Here is a 16,581-nt window from a genome sequence, read left to right on the forward strand (position 1 = left end):
TTGTCCCTTTTTCCACCACCCCCCCCCACTTTTTTTTTCCCCGGACAGCCTGTCCGATTTTTAGCCCATTCAATCGCCTTCGCCTCCTTTTCGACAATTTCTCCCTTTTAAACCATTTCCAGATTATCCTGTTCCATTCAATTTCATTTTTTTCCCCGTCTACTGCTTAAAACAATAAAGTCGCGGTTAATCTTCGGGTGCGATCATACCAGCACTAATGCACCGGATCCCATCAGAACTCCGCAGTTAAGCGTGCTTGGGCGAGAGTAGTACTAGGATGGGTGACCCCCTGGGAAGTCCTCGTGTTGCACCGCTTTTGTCCCTTTTTCCACCACCCCCCCCCTTTTTTTTTCCCCGGACAGCCTGTCCGATTTTTAGCACATTCAATCGCCTTCGCCTCCTTTTCGACAATTTCTCCCTTTTAAACCATTTCCAGATTATCCTGTTCCATTCAATTTCATTTTTTTCCCCGTCTACTGCTTAAAACAATAAAGTCGCGGTTAATCTTCGGGTGCGATCATACCAGCACTAATGCACCGGATCCCATCAGAACTCCGCAGTTAAGCGTGCTTGGGCGAGAGTAGTACTAGGATGGGTGACCCCCTGGGAAGTCCTCGTGTTGCACCCCTTTTGTCCCTTTTTCCACCACCCCCCTCCCCTTTTTTTTTCCCCGGACAGCCTGTCCGATTTTTAGCCCATTCAATCGCCTTCGCCTCCTTTTCGACAATTTCTCCCTTTTAAACCATTTCCAGATTATCCTGTTCCATTCAATTTCATTTTTTTCCCCGTCTACTGCTTAAAACAATAAAGTCGCGGTTAATCTTCGGGTGCGATCATACCAGCACTAATGCACCGGATCCCATCAGAACTCCGCAGTTAAGCGTGCTTGGGCGAGAGTAGTACTAGGATGGGTGACCCCCTGGGAAGTCCTCGTGTTGCACCCCTTTTGTCCCTTTTTCCACCACCCCCCGCCCTTTTTTTTTCCCCGGACAGCCTGTCCGATTTTTAGCCCATTCAATCGCCTTCGCCTCCTTTTCGACAATTTCTCCCTTTTAAACCATTTCCAGATTATCCTGTTCCATTCAATTTCATTTTTTTCCCCGTCTACTGCTTAAAACAATAAAGTCACGGTTAATCTTCGGGTGCGATCATACCAGCACTAATGCACCGGATCCCATCAGAACTCCGCAGTTAAGCGTGCTTGGGCGAGAGTAGTACTAGGATGGGTGACCCCCTGGGAAGTCCTCGTGTTGCACCCCTTTTGTCCCTTTTTCCACCACCCCCCCCCCTTTTTTTTTTCCCCGGACAGCCTGTCCGATTTTTAGCCCATTCAATCGCCTTCGCCTCCTTTTCGACAATTTCTCCCTTTTAAACCATTTCCAGATTATCCTGTTCCATTCAATTTCATTTTTTTCCCCGTCTACTGCTTAAAACAATAAAGTCGCGGTTAATCTTCGGGTGCGATCATACCAGCACTAATGCACCGGATCCCATCAGAACTCCGCAGTTAAGCGTGCTTGGGCGAGAGTAGTACTAGGATGGGTGACCCCCTGGGAAGTCCTCGTGTTGCACCCCTTTTGTCCCTTTTTCCACCACCCCCCCCCCCCTTTTTTTTTCCCCGGACAGCCTGTCCGATTTTTAGCCCATTCAATCGCCTTCGCCTCCTTTTCGACAATTTCTCCCTTTTAAACCATTTCCAGATTATCCTGTTCCATTCAATTTCATTTTTTTCCCCGTCTACTGCTTGAAACAATAAAGTCGCGGTTAATCTTCGGGTGCGATCATACCAGCACTAATGCACCGGATCCCATCAGAACTCCGCAGTTAAGCGTGCTTGGGCGAGAGTAGTACTAGGATGGGTGACCCCCTGGGAAGTCCTCGTGTTGCACCCCTTTTGTCCCTTTTTCCACCACCCCCCCCCTTTTTTTTTCCCCGGACAGCCTGTCCGATTTTTAGCCCATTCAATCGCCTTCGCCTCCTTTTCGACAATTTCTCCCTTTTAAACCATTTCCAGATTATCCTGTTCCATTCAATTTCATTTTTTTCCCCGTCTACTGCTTAAAACAATAAAGTCGCGGTTAATCTTCGGGTGCGATCATACCAGCACTAATGCACCGGATCCCATCAGAACTCCGCAGTTAAGCGTGCCTGGGCGAGAGTAGTACTAGGATGGGTGGCCCCCTGGGAAGTCCTCGTGTTGCACCCCTTTTGTCCCTTTTTCCACCACCCCCCCCCCTTTTTTTTTCCCCGGACAGCCTGTCCGATTTTTAGCCCATTCAATCGCCTTCGCCTCCTTTTCGACAATTTCTCCCTTTTAAACCATTTCCAGATTATCCTGTTCCATTCAATTTCATTTTTTTCCCCGTCTACTGCTTAAAACAATAAAGTCGCGGTTAATCTTCGGGTGCGATCATACCAGCACTAATGCACCGGATCCCATCAGAACTCCGCAGTTAAGCGTGCTTGGGCGAGAGTAGTACTAGGATGGGTGACCCCCTGGGAAGTCCTCGTGTTGCACCCCTTTTGTCCCTTTTTCCACCACCCCCCCCTTTTTTTTTCCCCGGACAGCCTGTCCGATTTTTAGCCCATTCAATCGCCTTCGCCTCCTTTTCAACAATTTCTCCCTTTTAAACCATTTCCAGATTATCCTGTTCCATTCAATTTCATTTTTTTCCCCGTCTACTGCTTAAAACAATAAAGTCGCGGTTAATCTTCGGGTGCGATCATACCAGCACTAATGCACCGGATCCCATCAGAACTCCGCAGTTAAGCGTGCTTGGGCGAGAGTAGTACTAGGATGGGTGACCCCTGGGAAGTCCTCGTGTTGCACCCCTTTTGTCCCTTTTTCCACCACCCCCCCCCTTTTTTTTTCCCCGGACAGCCTGTCCGATTTTTAGCCCATTCCATCGCCTTCGCCTCCTTTTCGACAATTTCTCCCTTTTAAACCATTTCCAGATTATCCTGTTCCATTCAATTTCATTTTTTTCCCCGTCTACTACTTAAAACAATAAAGTCGCGGTTAATCTTCAGGTGCGATCATACCAGCACTAATGCACCGGATCCCATCAGAACTCCGCAGTTAAGCGTGCTTGGGCGAGAGTAGTACTAGGATGGGTGACCCCCTGGGAAGTCCTCGTGTTGCACCCCTTTTGTCCCTTTTTCCACCACCCCCCCCCCCTTTTTTTTTTCCCCGGACAGCCTGTCCGATTTTTAGCCCATTCAATCGCCTTCGCCTCCTTTTCGACAATTTCTCCCTTTTAAACCATTTCCAGATTATCCTGTTCCATTCAATTTCATTTTTTTCCCCGTCTACTGCTTAAAACAATAAAGTCGCGGTTAATCTTCGGGTGCGATCATACCAGCACTAATGCACCGGATCCCATCAGAACTCCGCAGTTAAGCGTGCTTGGGCGAGAGTAGTACTAGGATGGGTGACCCCCTGGGAAGTCCTCGTGTTGCACCCCTGTTGTCCCTTTTTCCACCACCCCCCCCCCTTTTTTTTTCCCCGGACAGACTGTCCGATTTTTAGCCCATTCAATCGCCTTCGCCTCCTTTTCGACAATTTCTCCCTTTTAAACCATTTCCAGATTATCCTGTTCCATTCAATTTCATTTTTTTCCCCGTCTACTGCTTAAAACAATAAAGTCGCGGTTAATCTTCGGGTGCGATCATACCAGCACTAATGCACCGGATCCCATCAGAACTCCGCAGTTAAGCGTGCTTGGGCGAGAGTAGTACTAGGATGGGTGACCCCCTGGGAAGTCCTCGTGTTGCACCCCTGTTGTCCCTTTTTCCACCACCCCCCCCCCCTTTTTTTTTCCCCGGACAGCCTGTCCGATTTTTAGCCCATTCAATCGCCTTCGCCTCCTTTTCGACAATTTCTCCCTTTTAAACCATTTCCAGATTATCCTGTTCCATTCAATTTCATTTTTTTCCCCGTCTACTGCTTAAAACAATAAAGTCGCGGTTAATCTTCGGGTGCGATCATACCAGCACTAATGCACCGGATCCCATCAGAACTCCGCAGTTAAGCGTGCTTGGGCGAGAGTAGTACTAGGATGGGTGACCCCCTGGGAAGTCCTCGTGTTGCACCCCTTTTGTCCCTTTTTCCACCACCCCCCCCCCTTTTTTTTTCCCCGGACAGCATGTCCGATTTTTAGCCCATTCAATCGCCTTCGCCTCCTTTTCGACAATTTCTCCCTTTTAAACCATTTCCAGATTATCCTGTTCCATTCAATTTCATTTTTTTCCCCGTCTACTGCTTAAAACAATAAAGTCGCGGTTAATCTTCGGGTGCGATCATACCAGCACTAATGCACCGGATCCCATCAGAACTCCGCAGTTAAGCGTGCTTGGGCGAGAGTAGTACTAGGATGGGTGACCCCCTGGGAAGTCCTCGTGTTGCACCCCTTTTGTCCCTTTTTCCACCACCCCCCCCCCTTTTTTTTCCCCGGACAGCCTGTCCGATTTTTAGCCCATTCAATCGCCTTCGCCTCCTTTTCGACAATTTCTCCCTTTTAAACCATTTCCAGATTATCCTGTTCCATTCAATTTCATTTTTTTCCCCGTCTACTGCTTAAAACAATAAAGTCGCGGTTAATCTTCGGGTGCGATCATACCAGCACTAATGCACCGGATCCCATCAGAACTCCGCAGTTAAGCGTGCTTGGGCGAGAGTAGTACTAGGATGGGTGACCCCCTGGGAAGTCCTCGTGTTGCACCCCTTTTGTCCCTTTTTCCACCACCCCCCCCCCTTTTTTTTTCGCCGGACAGCCTGTCCGATTTTTAGCCCATTCAATCGCCTTCGCCTCATTTTCGACAATTTCTCCCTTTTAAACCATTTCCAGATTATCCTGTTCCATTCAATTTCATTTTTTTCCCCGTCTACTGCTTAAAACAATAAAGTCGCGGTTAATCTTCGGGTGCGATCATACCAGCACTAATGCACCAGATCCCATCAGAACTCCGCAGTTAAGCGTGCTTGGGCGAGAGTAGTACTAGGATGGGTGACCCCCTGGGAAGTCCTCGTGTTGCACCCCTTTTGTCCCTTTTTCCACCACCCCCCCCCCTTTTTTTTTCCCCGGACAGCCTGTCCGATTTTTAGCCCATTCAATCGCCTTCGCCTCCTTTTCGACAATTTCTCCCTTTTAAACCATTTCCAGATTATCCTGTTCCATTCAATTTCATTTTTTTCCCCGTCTACTGCTTAAAACAATAAAGTCGCGGTTAATCTTCGGGTGCGATCAAACCAGCACTAATGCACCGGATCCCATCAGAACTCCGCAGTTAAGCGTGCTTGGGCGAGAGTAGTACTAGGATGGGTGACCCCCTGGGAAGTCCTCGTGTTGCACCCCTTTTGTCCCTTTTTCCACCACCCCCCCCCCCCTTTTTTTTTCCCCGGACAGCCTGTCCGATTTTTAGCCCATTCAATCGCCTTCGCCTCCTTTTCGACAATTTCTCCCTTTTAAACCATTTCCAGATTATCCTGTTCCATTCAATTTCATTTTTTTCCCCGTCTACTGCTTAAAACAATAAAGTCGCGGTTAATCTTCGGGTGCGATCATACCAGCACTAATGCACCGGATCCCATCAGAACTCCGCAGTTAAGCGTGCTTGGGCGAGAGTAGTACTAGGATGGGTGACCCCCTGGGAAGTCCTCGTGTTGCACCCCTTTTGTCCCTTTTTCCACCACCCCCCCCCCCTTTTTTTTTCCCCGGACAGCCTGTCCGATTTTTAGCCCATTCAATCGCCTTCGCCTCCTTTTCGACAATTTCTCCCTTTTAAACCATTTCCAGATTATCCTGTTCCATTCAATTTCATTTTTTTCCCCGTCTACTGCTTAAAACAATAAAGTCGCGGTTAATCTTCGGGTGCGATCATACCAGCACTAATGCACCGGATCCCATCAGAACTCCGCAGTTAAGCGTGCTTGGGCGAGAGTAGTACTAGGATGGGTGACCCCCTGGGAAGTCCTCGTGTTGCACCCCTTTTGTCCCTTTTTCCACCACCCCCCCCCCCCTTTTTTTTTCCCCGGACAGCCTGTCCGATTTTTAGCCCATTCAATCGCCTTCGCCTCCTTTTCGACAATTTCTCCCTTTTAAACCATTTCCAGATTATCCTGTTCCATTCAATTTCATTTTTTTCCCCGTCTACTGCTTAAAACAATAAAGTCGCGGTTAATCTTCGGGTGCGATCATACCAGCACTAATGCACCGGATCCCATCAGAACTCCGCAGCTAAGCGTGCTTGGGCGAGAGTAGTACTAGGATGGGTGACCCCCTGGGAAGTCCTCGTGTTGCACCCCTTTTGTCCCTTTTTCCACCACCCCCCCCCCTTTTTTTTTCCCCGGACAGCCTGTCCGATTTTTAGCCCATTCAATCGCCTTCGCCTCCTTTTCGACAATTTCTCCCTTTTAAACCATTTCCAGATTATCCTGTTCCATTCAATTTCATTTTTTTCCCCGTCTACTGCTTAAAACAATAAAGTCGCGGTTAATCTTCGGGTGCGATCATACCAGCACTAATGCACCGGATCCCATCAGAACTCCGCAGTTAAGCGTGCTTGGGCGAGAGTAGTACTAGGATGGGTGACCCCCTGGGAAGTCCTCGTGTTGCACCCCTTTTGTCCCTTTTTCCACCACCCCCCCCCCTTTTTTTTTCCCCGGACAGCCTGTCCGATTTTTAGCCCATTCAATCGCCTTCGCCTCCTTTTCGACAATTTCTCCCTTTTAAACCATTTCCAGATTATCCTGTTCCATTCAATTTCATTTTTTTCCCCGTCTACTGCTTAAAACAATAAAGTCGCGGTTAATCTTCGGGTGCGATCATACCAGCACTAATGCACCGGATCCCATCAGAACTCCGCAGTTAAGCGTGCTTGGGCGAGAGTAGTACTAGGATGGGTGACCCCCTGGGAAGTCCTCGTGTTGCACCCCTTTTGTCCCTTTTTCCACCACCCCCCCCCCCTTTTTTTTTCCCCGGACAGCCTGTCCGATTTTTAGCCCATTCAATCGCCTTCGCCTCCTTTTCGACAATTTCTCCCTTTTAAACCATTTCCAGATTATCCTGTTCCATTCAATTTCATTTTTTTCCCCGTCTACTGCTTAAAACAATAAAGTCGCGGTTAATCTTCGGGTGCGATCATACCAGCACTAATGCACCGGATCCCATCAGAACTCCGCAGTTAAGCGTGCTTGGGCGAGAGTAGTACTAGGATGGGTGACCCCCTGGGAAGTCCTCGTGTTGCACCCCTTTTGTCCCTTTTTCCACCACCCCCCCCCCCCCTTTTTTTTTCCCCGGACAGCCTGTCCGATTTTTAGCCCATTCAATCGCCTTCGCCTCCTTTTCGACAATTTCTCCCTTTTAAACCATTTCCAGATTATCCTGTTCCATTCAATTTCATTTTTTTCCCCGTCTACTGCTTAAAACAATAAAGTCGCGGTTAATCTTCGGGTGCGATCATACCAGCACTAATGCACCGGATCCCATCAGAACTCCGCAGTTAAGCGTGCTTGGGCGAGAGTAGTACTAGGATGGGTGACCCCCTGGGAAGTCCTCGTGTTGCACCCCTTTTGTCCCTTTTTCCACCACCCCCCCCCCCTTTTTTTTTCCCCGGACAGCCTGTCCGATTTTTAGCCCATTCAATCGCCTTCGCCTCCTTTTCGACAATTTCTCCCTTTTAAACCATTTCCAGATTATCCTGTTCCATTCAATTTCATTTTTTTCCCCGTCTACTGCTTAAAACAATAAAGTCGCGGTTAATCTTCGGGTGCGATCATACCAGCACTAATGCACCGGATCCCATCAGAACTCCGCAGTTAAGCGTGCTTGGGCGAGAGTAGTACTAGGATGGGTGACCCCCTGGGAAGTCCTCGTGTTGCACCCCTTTTGTCCCTTTTTCCACCACCCCCCCCCTTTTTTTTTCCCCGGACAGCCTGTCCGATTTTTAGCCCATTCAATCGCCTTCGCCTCCTTTTCGACAATTTCTCCCTTTTAAACCATTTCCAGATTATCCTGTTCCATTCAATTTCATTTTTTTTCCCCGTCTACTGCTTAAAACAATAAAGTCGCGGTTAATCTTCGGGTGCGATCATACCAGCACTAATGCACCGGATCCCATCAGAACTCCGCAGTTAAGCGTGCTTGGGCGAGAGTAGTACTAGGATGGGTGACCCCCTGGGAAGTCCTCGTGTTGCACCCCTTTTGTCCCTTTTTCCACCACCCCCCCCCCCTTTTTTTTTTCCCCGGACAGCCTGTCCGATTTTTAGCCCATTCAATCGCCTTCGCCTCCTTTTCGACAATTTCTCCCTTTTAAACCATTTCCAGATTATCCTGTTCCATTCAATTTCATTTTTTTCCCCGTCTACTGCTTAAAACAATAAAGTCGCGGTTAATCTTCGGGTGCGATCATACCAGCACTAATGCACCGGATCCCATCAGAACTCCGCAGTTAAGCGTGCTTGGGCGAGAGTAGTACTAGGATGGGTGACCCCCTGGGAAGTCCTCGTGTTGCACCCCTTTTGTCCCTTTTTCCACCACCCCCCCCCCTTTTTTTTCCCCGGACAGCCTGTCCGATTTTTAGCCCATTCAATCGCCTTCGCCTCCTTTTCGACAATTTCTCCCTTTTAAACCATTTCCAGATTATCCTGTTCCATTCAATTTCATTTTTTTCCCCGTCTACTGCTTAAAACAATAAAGTCGCGGTTAATCTTCGGGTGCGATCATACCAGCACTAATGCACCGGATCCCATCAGAACTCCGCAGTTAAGCGTGCTTGGGCGAGAGTAGTACTAGGATGGGTGACCCCCTGGGAAGTCCTCGTGTTGCACCCCTTTTGTCCCTTTTTCCACCACCCCCCCCCCCTTTTTTTTTTCCCCGGACAGCCTGTCCGATTTTTAGCCCATTCAATCGCATTCGCCTCCTTTTCGACAATTTCTCCCTTTTAAACCATTTCCAGATTATCCTGTTCCATTCAATTTCATTTTTTTCCCCGTCTACTGCTTAAAACAATAAAGTCGCGGTTAATCTTCGGGTGCGATCATACCAGCACTAATGCACCGGATCCCATCAGAACTCCGCAGTTAAGCGTGCTTGGGCGAGAGTAGTACTAGGATGGGTGACCCCCTGGGAAGTCCTCGTGTTGCACCCCTTTTGTCCCTTTTTCCACCACCCCCCCCCCCTTTTTTTTTCCCCGGACAGCCTGTCCGATTTTTAGCCCATTCAATCGCCTTCGCCTCCTTTTCGACAATTTCTCCCTTTTAAACCATTTCCAGATTATCCTGTTCCATTCAATTTCATTTTTTTCCCCGTCTACTGCTTAAAACAATAAAGTCGCGGTTAATCTTCGGGTGCGATCATACCAGCACTAATGCACCGGATCCCATCAGAACTCCGCAGTTAAGCGTGCTTGGGCGAGAGTAGTACTAGGATGGGTGACCCCCTGGGAAGTCCTCGTGTTGCACCACTTTTGTCCCTTTTTCCACCACCCCCCCCCTTTTTTTTTTCCCCGGACAGCCTGTCCGATTTTTAGCCCATTCAATCGCCTTCGCCTCCTTTTCGACAATTTCTCCCTTTTAAACCATTTCCAGATTATCCTGTTCCATTCAATTTCATTTTTTTCCCCGTCTACTGCTTAAAACAATAAAGTCGCGGTTAATCTTCGGGTGCGATCATACCAGCACTAATGCACCGGATCCCATCAGAACTCCGCAGTTAAGCGTGCTTGGGCGAGAGTAGTACTAGGATGGGTGACCCCCTGGGAAGTCCTCGTGTTGCACCCCTTTTGTCCCTTTTTCCACCACCCCCCCCCCTTTTTTTTTCCCCGGACAGCCTGTCCGATTTTTAGCCCATTCAATCGCCTTCGCCTCCTTTTCGACAATTTCTCCCTTTTAAACCATTTCCAGATTATCCTGTTCCATTCAATTTCATTTTTTTCCCCGTCTACTGCTTAAAACAATAAAGTCGCGGTTAATCTTCGGGTGCGATCATACCAGCACTAATGCACCGGATCCCATCAGAACTCCGCAGTTAAGCGTGCTTGGGCGAGAGTAGTACTAGGATGGGTGACCCCCTGGGAAGTCCTCGTGTTGCACCCCTTTTGTCCCTTTTTCCACCACCCCCCCCTCCTTTTTTTTTCCCCGGACAGCCTGTCCGATTTTTAGCCCATTCAATCGCCTTCGCCTCCTTTTCGACAATTTCTCCCTTTTAAACCATTTCCACATTATCCTGTTCCATTCAATTTCATTTTTTTCCCCGTCTACTGCTTAAAACAATAAAGTCGCGGTTAATCTTCGGGTGCGATCATACCAGCACTAATGCACCGGATCCCATCAGAACTCCGCAGTTAAGCGTGCTTGGGCGAGAGTAGTACTAGGATGGGTGACCCCCTGGGAAATCCTCGTGTTGCACCCCTTTTGTCCCTTTTTCCACCACCCCCCCCCCTTTTTTTTTCCCCGGACAGCCTGTCCGATTTTTAGCCCATTCAATCGCCTTCGCCTCCTTTTCGACAATTTCTCCCTTTTAAACCATTTCCAGATTATCATGTTCCATTCAATTTCATTTTTTTCCCCGTCTACTGCTTAAAACAATAAAGTCGCGGTTAATCTTCGGGTGCGATCATACCAGCACTAATGCACCGGATCCCATCAGAACTCCGCAGTTAAGCGTGCTTGGGCGAGAGTAGTACTAGGATGGGTGACCCCCTGGGAAGTCCTCGTCTTGCACCCCTTTTGTCCCTTTTTCCCCCACCCCCCCCCCCTTTTTTTTTCCCCGGACAGCCTGTCCGATTTTTAGCCCATTCAATCGCCTTCGCCTCCTTTTCGACAATTTCTCCCTTTTAAACCATTTCCAGATTATCCTGTTCCATTCAATTTCATTTTTTTCCCCGTCTACTGCTTAAAACAATAAAGTCGCGGTTAATCTTCGGGTGCGATCATACCAGCACTAATGCACCGGATCCCATCAGAACTCCGCAGTTAAGCGTGCTTGGGCGAGAGTAGTACTAGGATGGGTGACCCCCTGGGAAGTCCTCGTGTTGCACCCCTTTTGTCCCTTTTTCCACCACCCCCCCCCTCTTTTTTTTTTCCCCGGACAGCCTGTCCGATTGTTAGCCCATTCAATCGCCTTCGCCTCCTTTTCGACAATTTCTCCCTTTTAAACCATTTCCAGATTATCCTGTTCCATTCAATTTCATTTTTTTCCCCGTCTACTGCTTAAAACAATAAAGTCGCGGTTAATCTTCGGGTGCGATCATACCAGCACTAATGCACCGGATCCCATCAGAACTCCGCAGTTAAGCGTGCTTGGGCGAGAGTAGTACTAGGATGGGTGACCCCCTGGGAAGTCCTCGTGTTGCACCCCTTTTGTCCCTTTTTCCACCACCCCCCCCCCTTTTTTTTTCCCCGGACAGCCTGTCCGATTTTTAGCCCATTCAATCGCCTTCGCCTCCTTTTCGACAATTTCTCCCTTTTAAACCATTTCCAGATTATCCTGTTCCATTCAATTTCATTTTTTTCCCCGTCTACTGCTTAAAACAATAAAGTCGCGGTTAATCTTCGGGTGCGATCATACCAGCACTAATGCACCGGATCCCATCAGAACTCCGCAGTTAAGCGTGCTTGGGCGAGAGTAGTACTAGGATGGGTGACCCCCTGGGAAGTCCTCGTGTTGCACCCCTTTTGTCCCTTTTTCCACCACCCCCCCCCCCTTTTTTTTTCCCCGGACAGCCTGTCCGATTTTTAGCCCATTCAATCGCCTTCGCCTCCTTTTCGACAATTTCTCCCTTTTAAACCATTTCCAGATTATCCGGTTCCATTCAATTTCATTTTTTTCCCCGTCTACTGCTTAAAACAATAAAGTCGCGGTTAATCTTCGGGTGCGATCATACCAGCACTAATGCACCGGATCCCATCAGAACTCCGCAGTTAAGCGTGCTTGGGCGAGAGTAGTACTAGGATGGGTGACCCCCTGGGAAGTCCTCGTGTTGCACCCCTTTTGTCCCTTTTTCCACCACCCCCCCCCCCTTTTTTTTTCCCCGGACAGCCTGTCCGATTTTTAGCCCATTCAATCGCCTTCGCCTCCTTTTCGACAATTTCTCCCTTTTAAACCATTTCCAGATTATCCTGTTCCATTCAATTTCATTTTTTTCCCCGTCTACTGCTTAAAACAATAAAGTCGCGGTTAATCTTCGGGTGCGATCATACCAGTACTAATGCACCGGATCCCATCAGAACTCCGCAGTTAAGCGTGCTTGGGCGAGAGTAGTACTAGGATGGGTGACCCCCTGGGAAGTCCTCGTGTTGCACCCCTTTTGTCCCTTTTTCCACCACCCCCCCCTTTTTTTTTTCCCCGGACAGCCTGTCCGATTTTTAGCCCATTCAATCGCCTTCGCCTCCTTTTCGACAATTTCTCCCTTTTAAACCATTTCCAGATTATCCTGTTCCATTCAATTTCATTTTTTTCCCCGTCTACTGCTTAAAACAATAAAGTCGCGGTTAATCTTCGGGTGCGATCATACCAGCACTAATGCACCGGATCCCATCAGAACTCCGCAGTTAAGCGTGCTTGGGCGAGAGTAGTACTAGGATGGGTGACCCCCTGGGAAGTCCTCGTGTTGCACCCCTTTTGTCCCTTTTTCCACCACCCCCCCCTTTTTTTTTCCCCGGACAGCCTGTCCGATTTTTAGCCCATTCAATCGCCTTCGCCTCCTTTTCGACAATTTCTCCCTTTTAAACCATTTCCAGATTATCCTGTTCCATTCAATTTCATTTTTTTCCCCGTCTACTGCTTAAAATAATAAAGTCGCGGTTAATCTTCGGGTGCGATCATACCAGCACTAATGCACCGGATCCCATCAGAACTCCGCAGTTAAGTGTGCTTGGGCGAGAGTAGTACTAGGATGGGTGACCCCCTGGGAAGTCCTCGTGTTGCACCCCTTTTGTCCCTTTTTCCACCACCCCCCCCCCTTTTTTTTTCCCCAGACAGCCTGTCCGATTTTTAGCCCATCCAATCGCCTTCGCCTCCTTTTCGACAATTTCTCCCTTTTAAACCATTTCCAGATTATCCTGTTCCATTCAATTTCATTTTTTTCCCCGTCTACTGCTTAAAACAATAAAGTCGCGGTTAATCTTCGGGTGCGATCATACCAGCACTAATGCACCGGATCCCATCAGAACTCCGCAGTTAAGCGTGCTTGGGCGAGAGTAGTACTAGGATGGGTGACCCCCTGGGAAGTCCTCGTGTTGCACCCCTTTTGTCCCTTTTTCCACCACCCCCCCCCCCCTTTTTTTTTCCCCGGACAGCCTGTCCGATTTTTAGCCCATTCAATCGCCTTCGCCTCCTTTTCGACAATTTCTCCCTTTTAAACCATTTCCAGATTATCCTGTTCCATTCAATTTCATTTTTTTCCCCGTCTACTGCTTAAAACAATAAAGTCGCGGTTAATCTTCGGGTGCGATCATACCAGCACTAATGCACCGGATCCCATCAGAACTCCGCAGTTAAGCGTGCTTGGGCGAGAGTAGTACTAGGATGGGTGACCCCCTGGGAAGTCCTCGTGTTGCACCCCTTTTGTCCCTTTTTCCACCACCCCCCCCCCTTTTTTTTTCCCCGGACAGCCTGTCCGATTTTTAGCCCATTCAATCGCCTTCGCCTCCTTTTCGACAATTTCTCCCTTTTAAACCATTTCCAGATTATCCTGTTCCATTCAATTTCATTTTTTTCCCCGTCTACTGCTTAAAACAATAAAGTCGCGGTTAATCTTCGGGTGCGATCATACCAGCACTAATGCACCGGATCCCATCAGAACTCCGCAGTTAAGCGTGCTTGGGCGAGAGTGGTACTAGGATGGGTGACCCCCTGGGAAGTCCTTGTGTTGCACCCCTTTTGTCCCTTTTTCCACCACCCCCCCCCCTTTTTTTTTCCCCGGACAGCCTGTCCGATTTTTAGCCCATTCAATCGCCTTCGCCTCCTTTTCGACAATTTCTCCCTTTTAAACCATTTCCAGATTATCCTGTTCCATTCAATTTCATTTTTTTCCCCGTCTACTGCTTAAAACAATAAAGTCGCGGTTAATCTTCGGGTGCGATCATACCAGCACTAATGCACCGGATCCCATCAGAACTCCGCAGTTAAGCGTGCTTGGGCGAGAGTAGTACTAGGATGGGTGACCCCCTGGGAAGTCCTCGTGTTGCACCCCTTTTGTCCCTTTTTCCACCACCCCCCCCCCCCTTTTTTTTTTCCCCGGACAGCCTGTCCGATTTTTAGCCCATTCAATCGCCTTCGCCTCCTTTTCGACAATTTCTCCCTTTTAAACCATTTCCAGATTATCCTGTTCCATTCAATTTCATTTTTTTCCCCGTCTACTGCTTAAAACAATAAAGTCGCGGTTAATCTTCGGGTGCGATCATACCAGCACTAATGCACCGGATCCCATCAGAACTCCGCAGTTAAGCGTGCTTGGGCGAGAGTAGTACTAGGATGGGTGACCCCCTGGGAAGTCCTCGTGTTGCACCCCTTTTGTCCCTTTTTCCACCACCCCACCCCCCCTTTTTTTTTCCCCGGACAGCCTGTCCGATTTTTAGCCCATTCAATCGCCTTCGCCTCCTTTTCGACAATTTCTCCCTTTTAAACCATTTCCAGATTATCCTGTTCCATTCAATTTCATTTTTTTTCCCCGTCTACTGCTTAAAACAATAAAGTCGCGGTTAATCTTCGGGTGCGATCATACCAGCACTAATGCACCGGATCCCATCAGAACTCCGCAGTTAAGCGTGCTTGGGCGAGAGTAGTACTAGGATGGGTGACCCCCTGGGAAGTCCTCGTGTTGCACCCCTTTTGTCCCTTTTTCCACCACCCCCCCCCCCTTTTTTTTTTCCCCGGACAGCCTGTCCGATTTTTAGCCCATTCAATCGCCTTCGCCTCCTTTTCGACAATTTCTCCCTTTTAAACCATTTCCAGATTATCCTGTTCCATTCAATTTCATTTTTTTCCCCGTCTACTGCTTAAAACAATAAAGTCGCGGTTAATCTTCGGGTGCGATCATACCAGCACTAATGCACCGGATCCCATCAGAACTCCGCAGTTAAGCGTGCTTGGGCGAGAGTAGTACTAGGATGGGTGACCCCCTGGGAAGTCCTCGTGTTGCACCCCTTTTGTCCCTTTTTCCACCACCCCACCCCCCCTTTTTTTTTCCCCGGACAGCCTGTCCGATTTTTAGCCCATTCAATCGCCTTCGCCTCCTTTTCGACAATTTCTCCCTTTTAAACCATTTCCAGATTATCCTGTTCCATTCAATTTCATTTTTTTTCCCCGTCTACTGCTTAAAACAATAAAGTCGCGGTTAATCTTCGGGTGCGATCATACCAGCACTAATGCACCGGATCCCATCAGAACTCCGCAGTTAAGCGTGCTTGGGCGAGAGTAGTACTAGGATGGGTGACCCCCTGGGAAGTCCTCGTGTTGCACCCCTTTTGTCCCTTTTTCCACCACCCCCCCCCTTTTTTTTTTCCCCGGACAGCCTGTCCGATTTTTAGCCCATTCAATCGCCTTCGCCTCCTTTTCGACAATTTCTCCCTTTTAAACCATTTCCAGATTATCCTGTTCCATTCAATTTCATTTTTTTCCCCGTCTACTGCTTAAAACAATAAAGTCGCGGTTAATCTTCGGGTGCGATCATACCAGCACTAATGCACCGGATCCCATCAGAACTCCGCAGTTAAGCGTGCTTGGGCGAGAGTAGTACTAGGATGGGTGACCCCCTGGGAAGTCCTCGTGTTGCACCCCTTTTGTCCCTTTTTCCACCACCCCCCCCCCCCTTTTTTTTTCCCCGGACAGCCTGTCCGATTTTTAGCCCATTCAATCGCCTTCGCCTCCTTTTCGACAATTTCTCCCTTTTAAACCATTTCCAGATTATCCTGTTCCATTCAATTTCATTTTTTTCCCCGTCTACTGCTTAAAACAATAAAGTCGCGGTTAATCTTCGGGTGCGATCATACCAGCACTAATGCACCGGATCCCATCAGAACTCCGCAGTTAAGCGTGCTTGGGCGAGAGTAGTACTAGGATGGGTGACCCCCTGGGAAGTCCTCGTGTTGCACCCCTTTTGTCCCTTTTTCCACCACCCCCCCCCCTTTTTTTTTTCCCCGGACAGCCTGTCCGATTTTTAGCCCATTCAATCGCCTTCGCCTCCTTTTCGACAATTTCTCCCTTTTAAACCATTTCCAGATTATCCTGTTCCATTCAATTTCATTTTTTTCCCCGTCTACTGCTTAAAACAATAAAGTCGCGGTTAATCTTCGGGTGCGATCATACCAGCACTAATGCACCGGATCCCATCAGAACTCCGCAGTTAAGCGTGCTTGGGCGAGAGTAGTACTAGGATGGGTGACCCCCTGGGAAGTCCTCGTGTTGCACCCCTTTTGTCCCTTTTTCCACCACCCCCCCCCCCCTTTTTTTTTCCCCGGACAGCCTGTCCGATTTTTAGCCCATTCAATCGCCTTCGCCTCCTTTTCGACAATTTCTCCCTTTTAAACCATTTCCAGATTATCATGTTCCATTCAATTTCATTTTTTTCCCCGTCTACTGC

General features: G+C 48.5%; 52 non-coding genes across 52 annotated transcripts; all 52 read left to right on the plus strand.

The window, feature by feature from the left end:
- The first annotated feature begins 195 nt into the window (after positions 1–195).
- Positions 196–314, plus strand: LOC145809770 (5S ribosomal RNA). Its single transcript, XR_014353332.1, has one exon. It is a non-coding gene; the product is annotated as a 5S ribosomal RNA (ribosomal RNA).
- Positions 315–509: 195 nt separating this feature from the next.
- LOC145808829 (5S ribosomal RNA) lies at positions 510–628 on the plus strand. The gene has a single exon (XR_014352299.1). It is a non-coding gene; the product is annotated as a 5S ribosomal RNA (ribosomal RNA).
- Positions 629–825: 197 nt separating this feature from the next.
- On the plus strand, positions 826–944 carry LOC145808830 (5S ribosomal RNA). The gene has a single exon (XR_014352300.1). It is a non-coding gene; the product is annotated as a 5S ribosomal RNA (ribosomal RNA).
- A 196-nt stretch (positions 945–1,140) lies between these two features.
- Positions 1,141–1,259, plus strand: LOC145808831 (5S ribosomal RNA). The gene has a single exon (XR_014352301.1). It is a non-coding gene; the product is annotated as a 5S ribosomal RNA (ribosomal RNA).
- A 197-nt stretch (positions 1,260–1,456) lies between these two features.
- Positions 1,457–1,575, plus strand: LOC145808833 (5S ribosomal RNA). The gene has a single exon (XR_014352304.1). It is a non-coding gene; the product is annotated as a 5S ribosomal RNA (ribosomal RNA).
- Positions 1,576–1,773: 198 nt separating this feature from the next.
- LOC145808834 (5S ribosomal RNA) lies at positions 1,774–1,892 on the plus strand. The gene has a single exon (XR_014352305.1). It is a non-coding gene; the product is annotated as a 5S ribosomal RNA (ribosomal RNA).
- Positions 1,893–2,087: 195 nt separating this feature from the next.
- On the plus strand, positions 2,088–2,206 carry LOC145809677 (5S ribosomal RNA). Its single transcript, XR_014353239.1, has one exon. It is a non-coding gene; the product is annotated as a 5S ribosomal RNA (ribosomal RNA).
- Positions 2,207–2,402: 196 nt separating this feature from the next.
- LOC145808835 (5S ribosomal RNA) lies at positions 2,403–2,521 on the plus strand. The gene has a single exon (XR_014352306.1). It is a non-coding gene; the product is annotated as a 5S ribosomal RNA (ribosomal RNA).
- Positions 2,522–2,715: 194 nt separating this feature from the next.
- On the plus strand, positions 2,716–2,833 carry LOC145810013 (5S ribosomal RNA). The gene has a single exon (XR_014353580.1). It is a non-coding gene; the product is annotated as a 5S ribosomal RNA (ribosomal RNA).
- A 195-nt stretch (positions 2,834–3,028) lies between these two features.
- On the plus strand, positions 3,029–3,147 carry LOC145809403 (5S ribosomal RNA). The gene has a single exon (XR_014352944.1). It is a non-coding gene; the product is annotated as a 5S ribosomal RNA (ribosomal RNA).
- Positions 3,148–3,345: 198 nt separating this feature from the next.
- Positions 3,346–3,464, plus strand: LOC145808836 (5S ribosomal RNA). The gene has a single exon (XR_014352307.1). It is a non-coding gene; the product is annotated as a 5S ribosomal RNA (ribosomal RNA).
- Positions 3,465–3,660: 196 nt separating this feature from the next.
- Positions 3,661–3,779, plus strand: LOC145808837 (5S ribosomal RNA). The gene has a single exon (XR_014352309.1). It is a non-coding gene; the product is annotated as a 5S ribosomal RNA (ribosomal RNA).
- A 197-nt stretch (positions 3,780–3,976) lies between these two features.
- Positions 3,977–4,095, plus strand: LOC145808838 (5S ribosomal RNA). The gene has a single exon (XR_014352310.1). It is a non-coding gene; the product is annotated as a 5S ribosomal RNA (ribosomal RNA).
- A 196-nt stretch (positions 4,096–4,291) lies between these two features.
- On the plus strand, positions 4,292–4,410 carry LOC145808839 (5S ribosomal RNA). Its single transcript, XR_014352311.1, has one exon. It is a non-coding gene; the product is annotated as a 5S ribosomal RNA (ribosomal RNA).
- Positions 4,411–4,605: 195 nt separating this feature from the next.
- LOC145808840 (5S ribosomal RNA) lies at positions 4,606–4,724 on the plus strand. The gene has a single exon (XR_014352312.1). It is a non-coding gene; the product is annotated as a 5S ribosomal RNA (ribosomal RNA).
- Positions 4,725–4,920: 196 nt separating this feature from the next.
- On the plus strand, positions 4,921–5,039 carry LOC145809521 (5S ribosomal RNA). Its single transcript, XR_014353081.1, has one exon. It is a non-coding gene; the product is annotated as a 5S ribosomal RNA (ribosomal RNA).
- A 196-nt stretch (positions 5,040–5,235) lies between these two features.
- Positions 5,236–5,354, plus strand: LOC145809368 (5S ribosomal RNA). The gene has a single exon (XR_014352902.1). It is a non-coding gene; the product is annotated as a 5S ribosomal RNA (ribosomal RNA).
- Positions 5,355–5,552: 198 nt separating this feature from the next.
- LOC145808841 (5S ribosomal RNA) lies at positions 5,553–5,671 on the plus strand. The gene has a single exon (XR_014352313.1). It is a non-coding gene; the product is annotated as a 5S ribosomal RNA (ribosomal RNA).
- A 197-nt stretch (positions 5,672–5,868) lies between these two features.
- LOC145808842 (5S ribosomal RNA) lies at positions 5,869–5,987 on the plus strand. Its single transcript, XR_014352314.1, has one exon. It is a non-coding gene; the product is annotated as a 5S ribosomal RNA (ribosomal RNA).
- A 198-nt stretch (positions 5,988–6,185) lies between these two features.
- Positions 6,186–6,304, plus strand: LOC145809078 (5S ribosomal RNA). Its single transcript, XR_014352572.1, has one exon. It is a non-coding gene; the product is annotated as a 5S ribosomal RNA (ribosomal RNA).
- A 196-nt stretch (positions 6,305–6,500) lies between these two features.
- LOC145808844 (5S ribosomal RNA) lies at positions 6,501–6,619 on the plus strand. Its single transcript, XR_014352316.1, has one exon. It is a non-coding gene; the product is annotated as a 5S ribosomal RNA (ribosomal RNA).
- Positions 6,620–6,815: 196 nt separating this feature from the next.
- On the plus strand, positions 6,816–6,934 carry LOC145808845 (5S ribosomal RNA). The gene has a single exon (XR_014352317.1). It is a non-coding gene; the product is annotated as a 5S ribosomal RNA (ribosomal RNA).
- Positions 6,935–7,131: 197 nt separating this feature from the next.
- LOC145808846 (5S ribosomal RNA) lies at positions 7,132–7,250 on the plus strand. Its single transcript, XR_014352318.1, has one exon. It is a non-coding gene; the product is annotated as a 5S ribosomal RNA (ribosomal RNA).
- Positions 7,251–7,449: 199 nt separating this feature from the next.
- Positions 7,450–7,568, plus strand: LOC145808847 (5S ribosomal RNA). Its single transcript, XR_014352319.1, has one exon. It is a non-coding gene; the product is annotated as a 5S ribosomal RNA (ribosomal RNA).
- Positions 7,569–7,765: 197 nt separating this feature from the next.
- Positions 7,766–7,884, plus strand: LOC145808848 (5S ribosomal RNA). The gene has a single exon (XR_014352320.1). It is a non-coding gene; the product is annotated as a 5S ribosomal RNA (ribosomal RNA).
- A 196-nt stretch (positions 7,885–8,080) lies between these two features.
- LOC145808850 (5S ribosomal RNA) lies at positions 8,081–8,199 on the plus strand. Its single transcript, XR_014352322.1, has one exon. It is a non-coding gene; the product is annotated as a 5S ribosomal RNA (ribosomal RNA).
- A 198-nt stretch (positions 8,200–8,397) lies between these two features.
- On the plus strand, positions 8,398–8,516 carry LOC145808851 (5S ribosomal RNA). Its single transcript, XR_014352323.1, has one exon. It is a non-coding gene; the product is annotated as a 5S ribosomal RNA (ribosomal RNA).
- A 195-nt stretch (positions 8,517–8,711) lies between these two features.
- On the plus strand, positions 8,712–8,830 carry LOC145808852 (5S ribosomal RNA). Its single transcript, XR_014352325.1, has one exon. It is a non-coding gene; the product is annotated as a 5S ribosomal RNA (ribosomal RNA).
- Positions 8,831–9,028: 198 nt separating this feature from the next.
- On the plus strand, positions 9,029–9,147 carry LOC145808853 (5S ribosomal RNA). Its single transcript, XR_014352326.1, has one exon. It is a non-coding gene; the product is annotated as a 5S ribosomal RNA (ribosomal RNA).
- A 197-nt stretch (positions 9,148–9,344) lies between these two features.
- Positions 9,345–9,463, plus strand: LOC145809689 (5S ribosomal RNA). The gene has a single exon (XR_014353251.1). It is a non-coding gene; the product is annotated as a 5S ribosomal RNA (ribosomal RNA).
- A 196-nt stretch (positions 9,464–9,659) lies between these two features.
- LOC145808854 (5S ribosomal RNA) lies at positions 9,660–9,778 on the plus strand. The gene has a single exon (XR_014352327.1). It is a non-coding gene; the product is annotated as a 5S ribosomal RNA (ribosomal RNA).
- A 196-nt stretch (positions 9,779–9,974) lies between these two features.
- LOC145808856 (5S ribosomal RNA) lies at positions 9,975–10,093 on the plus strand. The gene has a single exon (XR_014352329.1). It is a non-coding gene; the product is annotated as a 5S ribosomal RNA (ribosomal RNA).
- A 197-nt stretch (positions 10,094–10,290) lies between these two features.
- Positions 10,291–10,409, plus strand: LOC145809012 (5S ribosomal RNA). The gene has a single exon (XR_014352507.1). It is a non-coding gene; the product is annotated as a 5S ribosomal RNA (ribosomal RNA).
- Positions 10,410–10,605: 196 nt separating this feature from the next.
- LOC145809664 (5S ribosomal RNA) lies at positions 10,606–10,724 on the plus strand. Its single transcript, XR_014353226.1, has one exon. It is a non-coding gene; the product is annotated as a 5S ribosomal RNA (ribosomal RNA).
- A 197-nt stretch (positions 10,725–10,921) lies between these two features.
- LOC145808857 (5S ribosomal RNA) lies at positions 10,922–11,040 on the plus strand. The gene has a single exon (XR_014352331.1). It is a non-coding gene; the product is annotated as a 5S ribosomal RNA (ribosomal RNA).
- Positions 11,041–11,238: 198 nt separating this feature from the next.
- Positions 11,239–11,357, plus strand: LOC145808858 (5S ribosomal RNA). The gene has a single exon (XR_014352332.1). It is a non-coding gene; the product is annotated as a 5S ribosomal RNA (ribosomal RNA).
- A 196-nt stretch (positions 11,358–11,553) lies between these two features.
- Positions 11,554–11,672, plus strand: LOC145808859 (5S ribosomal RNA). Its single transcript, XR_014352333.1, has one exon. It is a non-coding gene; the product is annotated as a 5S ribosomal RNA (ribosomal RNA).
- Positions 11,673–11,869: 197 nt separating this feature from the next.
- LOC145808860 (5S ribosomal RNA) lies at positions 11,870–11,988 on the plus strand. Its single transcript, XR_014352334.1, has one exon. It is a non-coding gene; the product is annotated as a 5S ribosomal RNA (ribosomal RNA).
- Positions 11,989–12,185: 197 nt separating this feature from the next.
- Positions 12,186–12,304, plus strand: LOC145809227 (5S ribosomal RNA). Its single transcript, XR_014352733.1, has one exon. It is a non-coding gene; the product is annotated as a 5S ribosomal RNA (ribosomal RNA).
- Positions 12,305–12,499: 195 nt separating this feature from the next.
- LOC145808861 (5S ribosomal RNA) lies at positions 12,500–12,618 on the plus strand. The gene has a single exon (XR_014352335.1). It is a non-coding gene; the product is annotated as a 5S ribosomal RNA (ribosomal RNA).
- Positions 12,619–12,812: 194 nt separating this feature from the next.
- Positions 12,813–12,931, plus strand: LOC145809169 (5S ribosomal RNA). The gene has a single exon (XR_014352663.1). It is a non-coding gene; the product is annotated as a 5S ribosomal RNA (ribosomal RNA).
- A 196-nt stretch (positions 12,932–13,127) lies between these two features.
- Positions 13,128–13,246, plus strand: LOC145808862 (5S ribosomal RNA). The gene has a single exon (XR_014352337.1). It is a non-coding gene; the product is annotated as a 5S ribosomal RNA (ribosomal RNA).
- Positions 13,247–13,444: 198 nt separating this feature from the next.
- On the plus strand, positions 13,445–13,563 carry LOC145808863 (5S ribosomal RNA). Its single transcript, XR_014352338.1, has one exon. It is a non-coding gene; the product is annotated as a 5S ribosomal RNA (ribosomal RNA).
- A 196-nt stretch (positions 13,564–13,759) lies between these two features.
- On the plus strand, positions 13,760–13,878 carry LOC145809916 (5S ribosomal RNA). Its single transcript, XR_014353483.1, has one exon. It is a non-coding gene; the product is annotated as a 5S ribosomal RNA (ribosomal RNA).
- A 196-nt stretch (positions 13,879–14,074) lies between these two features.
- On the plus strand, positions 14,075–14,193 carry LOC145808864 (5S ribosomal RNA). Its single transcript, XR_014352339.1, has one exon. It is a non-coding gene; the product is annotated as a 5S ribosomal RNA (ribosomal RNA).
- Positions 14,194–14,392: 199 nt separating this feature from the next.
- LOC145808865 (5S ribosomal RNA) lies at positions 14,393–14,511 on the plus strand. The gene has a single exon (XR_014352340.1). It is a non-coding gene; the product is annotated as a 5S ribosomal RNA (ribosomal RNA).
- Positions 14,512–14,710: 199 nt separating this feature from the next.
- On the plus strand, positions 14,711–14,829 carry LOC145808867 (5S ribosomal RNA). The gene has a single exon (XR_014352342.1). It is a non-coding gene; the product is annotated as a 5S ribosomal RNA (ribosomal RNA).
- A 198-nt stretch (positions 14,830–15,027) lies between these two features.
- Positions 15,028–15,146, plus strand: LOC145808868 (5S ribosomal RNA). Its single transcript, XR_014352343.1, has one exon. It is a non-coding gene; the product is annotated as a 5S ribosomal RNA (ribosomal RNA).
- A 199-nt stretch (positions 15,147–15,345) lies between these two features.
- Positions 15,346–15,464, plus strand: LOC145808869 (5S ribosomal RNA). The gene has a single exon (XR_014352344.1). It is a non-coding gene; the product is annotated as a 5S ribosomal RNA (ribosomal RNA).
- A 196-nt stretch (positions 15,465–15,660) lies between these two features.
- LOC145808870 (5S ribosomal RNA) lies at positions 15,661–15,779 on the plus strand. The gene has a single exon (XR_014352345.1). It is a non-coding gene; the product is annotated as a 5S ribosomal RNA (ribosomal RNA).
- A 198-nt stretch (positions 15,780–15,977) lies between these two features.
- On the plus strand, positions 15,978–16,096 carry LOC145808871 (5S ribosomal RNA). Its single transcript, XR_014352346.1, has one exon. It is a non-coding gene; the product is annotated as a 5S ribosomal RNA (ribosomal RNA).
- A 197-nt stretch (positions 16,097–16,293) lies between these two features.
- Positions 16,294–16,412, plus strand: LOC145808872 (5S ribosomal RNA). Its single transcript, XR_014352347.1, has one exon. It is a non-coding gene; the product is annotated as a 5S ribosomal RNA (ribosomal RNA).
- The last annotated feature ends 169 nt before the right edge of the window (positions 16,413–16,581 follow it).

Source organism: Camellia sinensis, chromosome 14, assembly GCF_055761805.1.
Source record: "Camellia sinensis isolate YWXY chromosome 14, ASM5576180v1, whole genome shotgun sequence".
Lineage (NCBI taxonomy): Eukaryota > Viridiplantae > Streptophyta > Magnoliopsida > Ericales > Theaceae > Camellia > Camellia sinensis.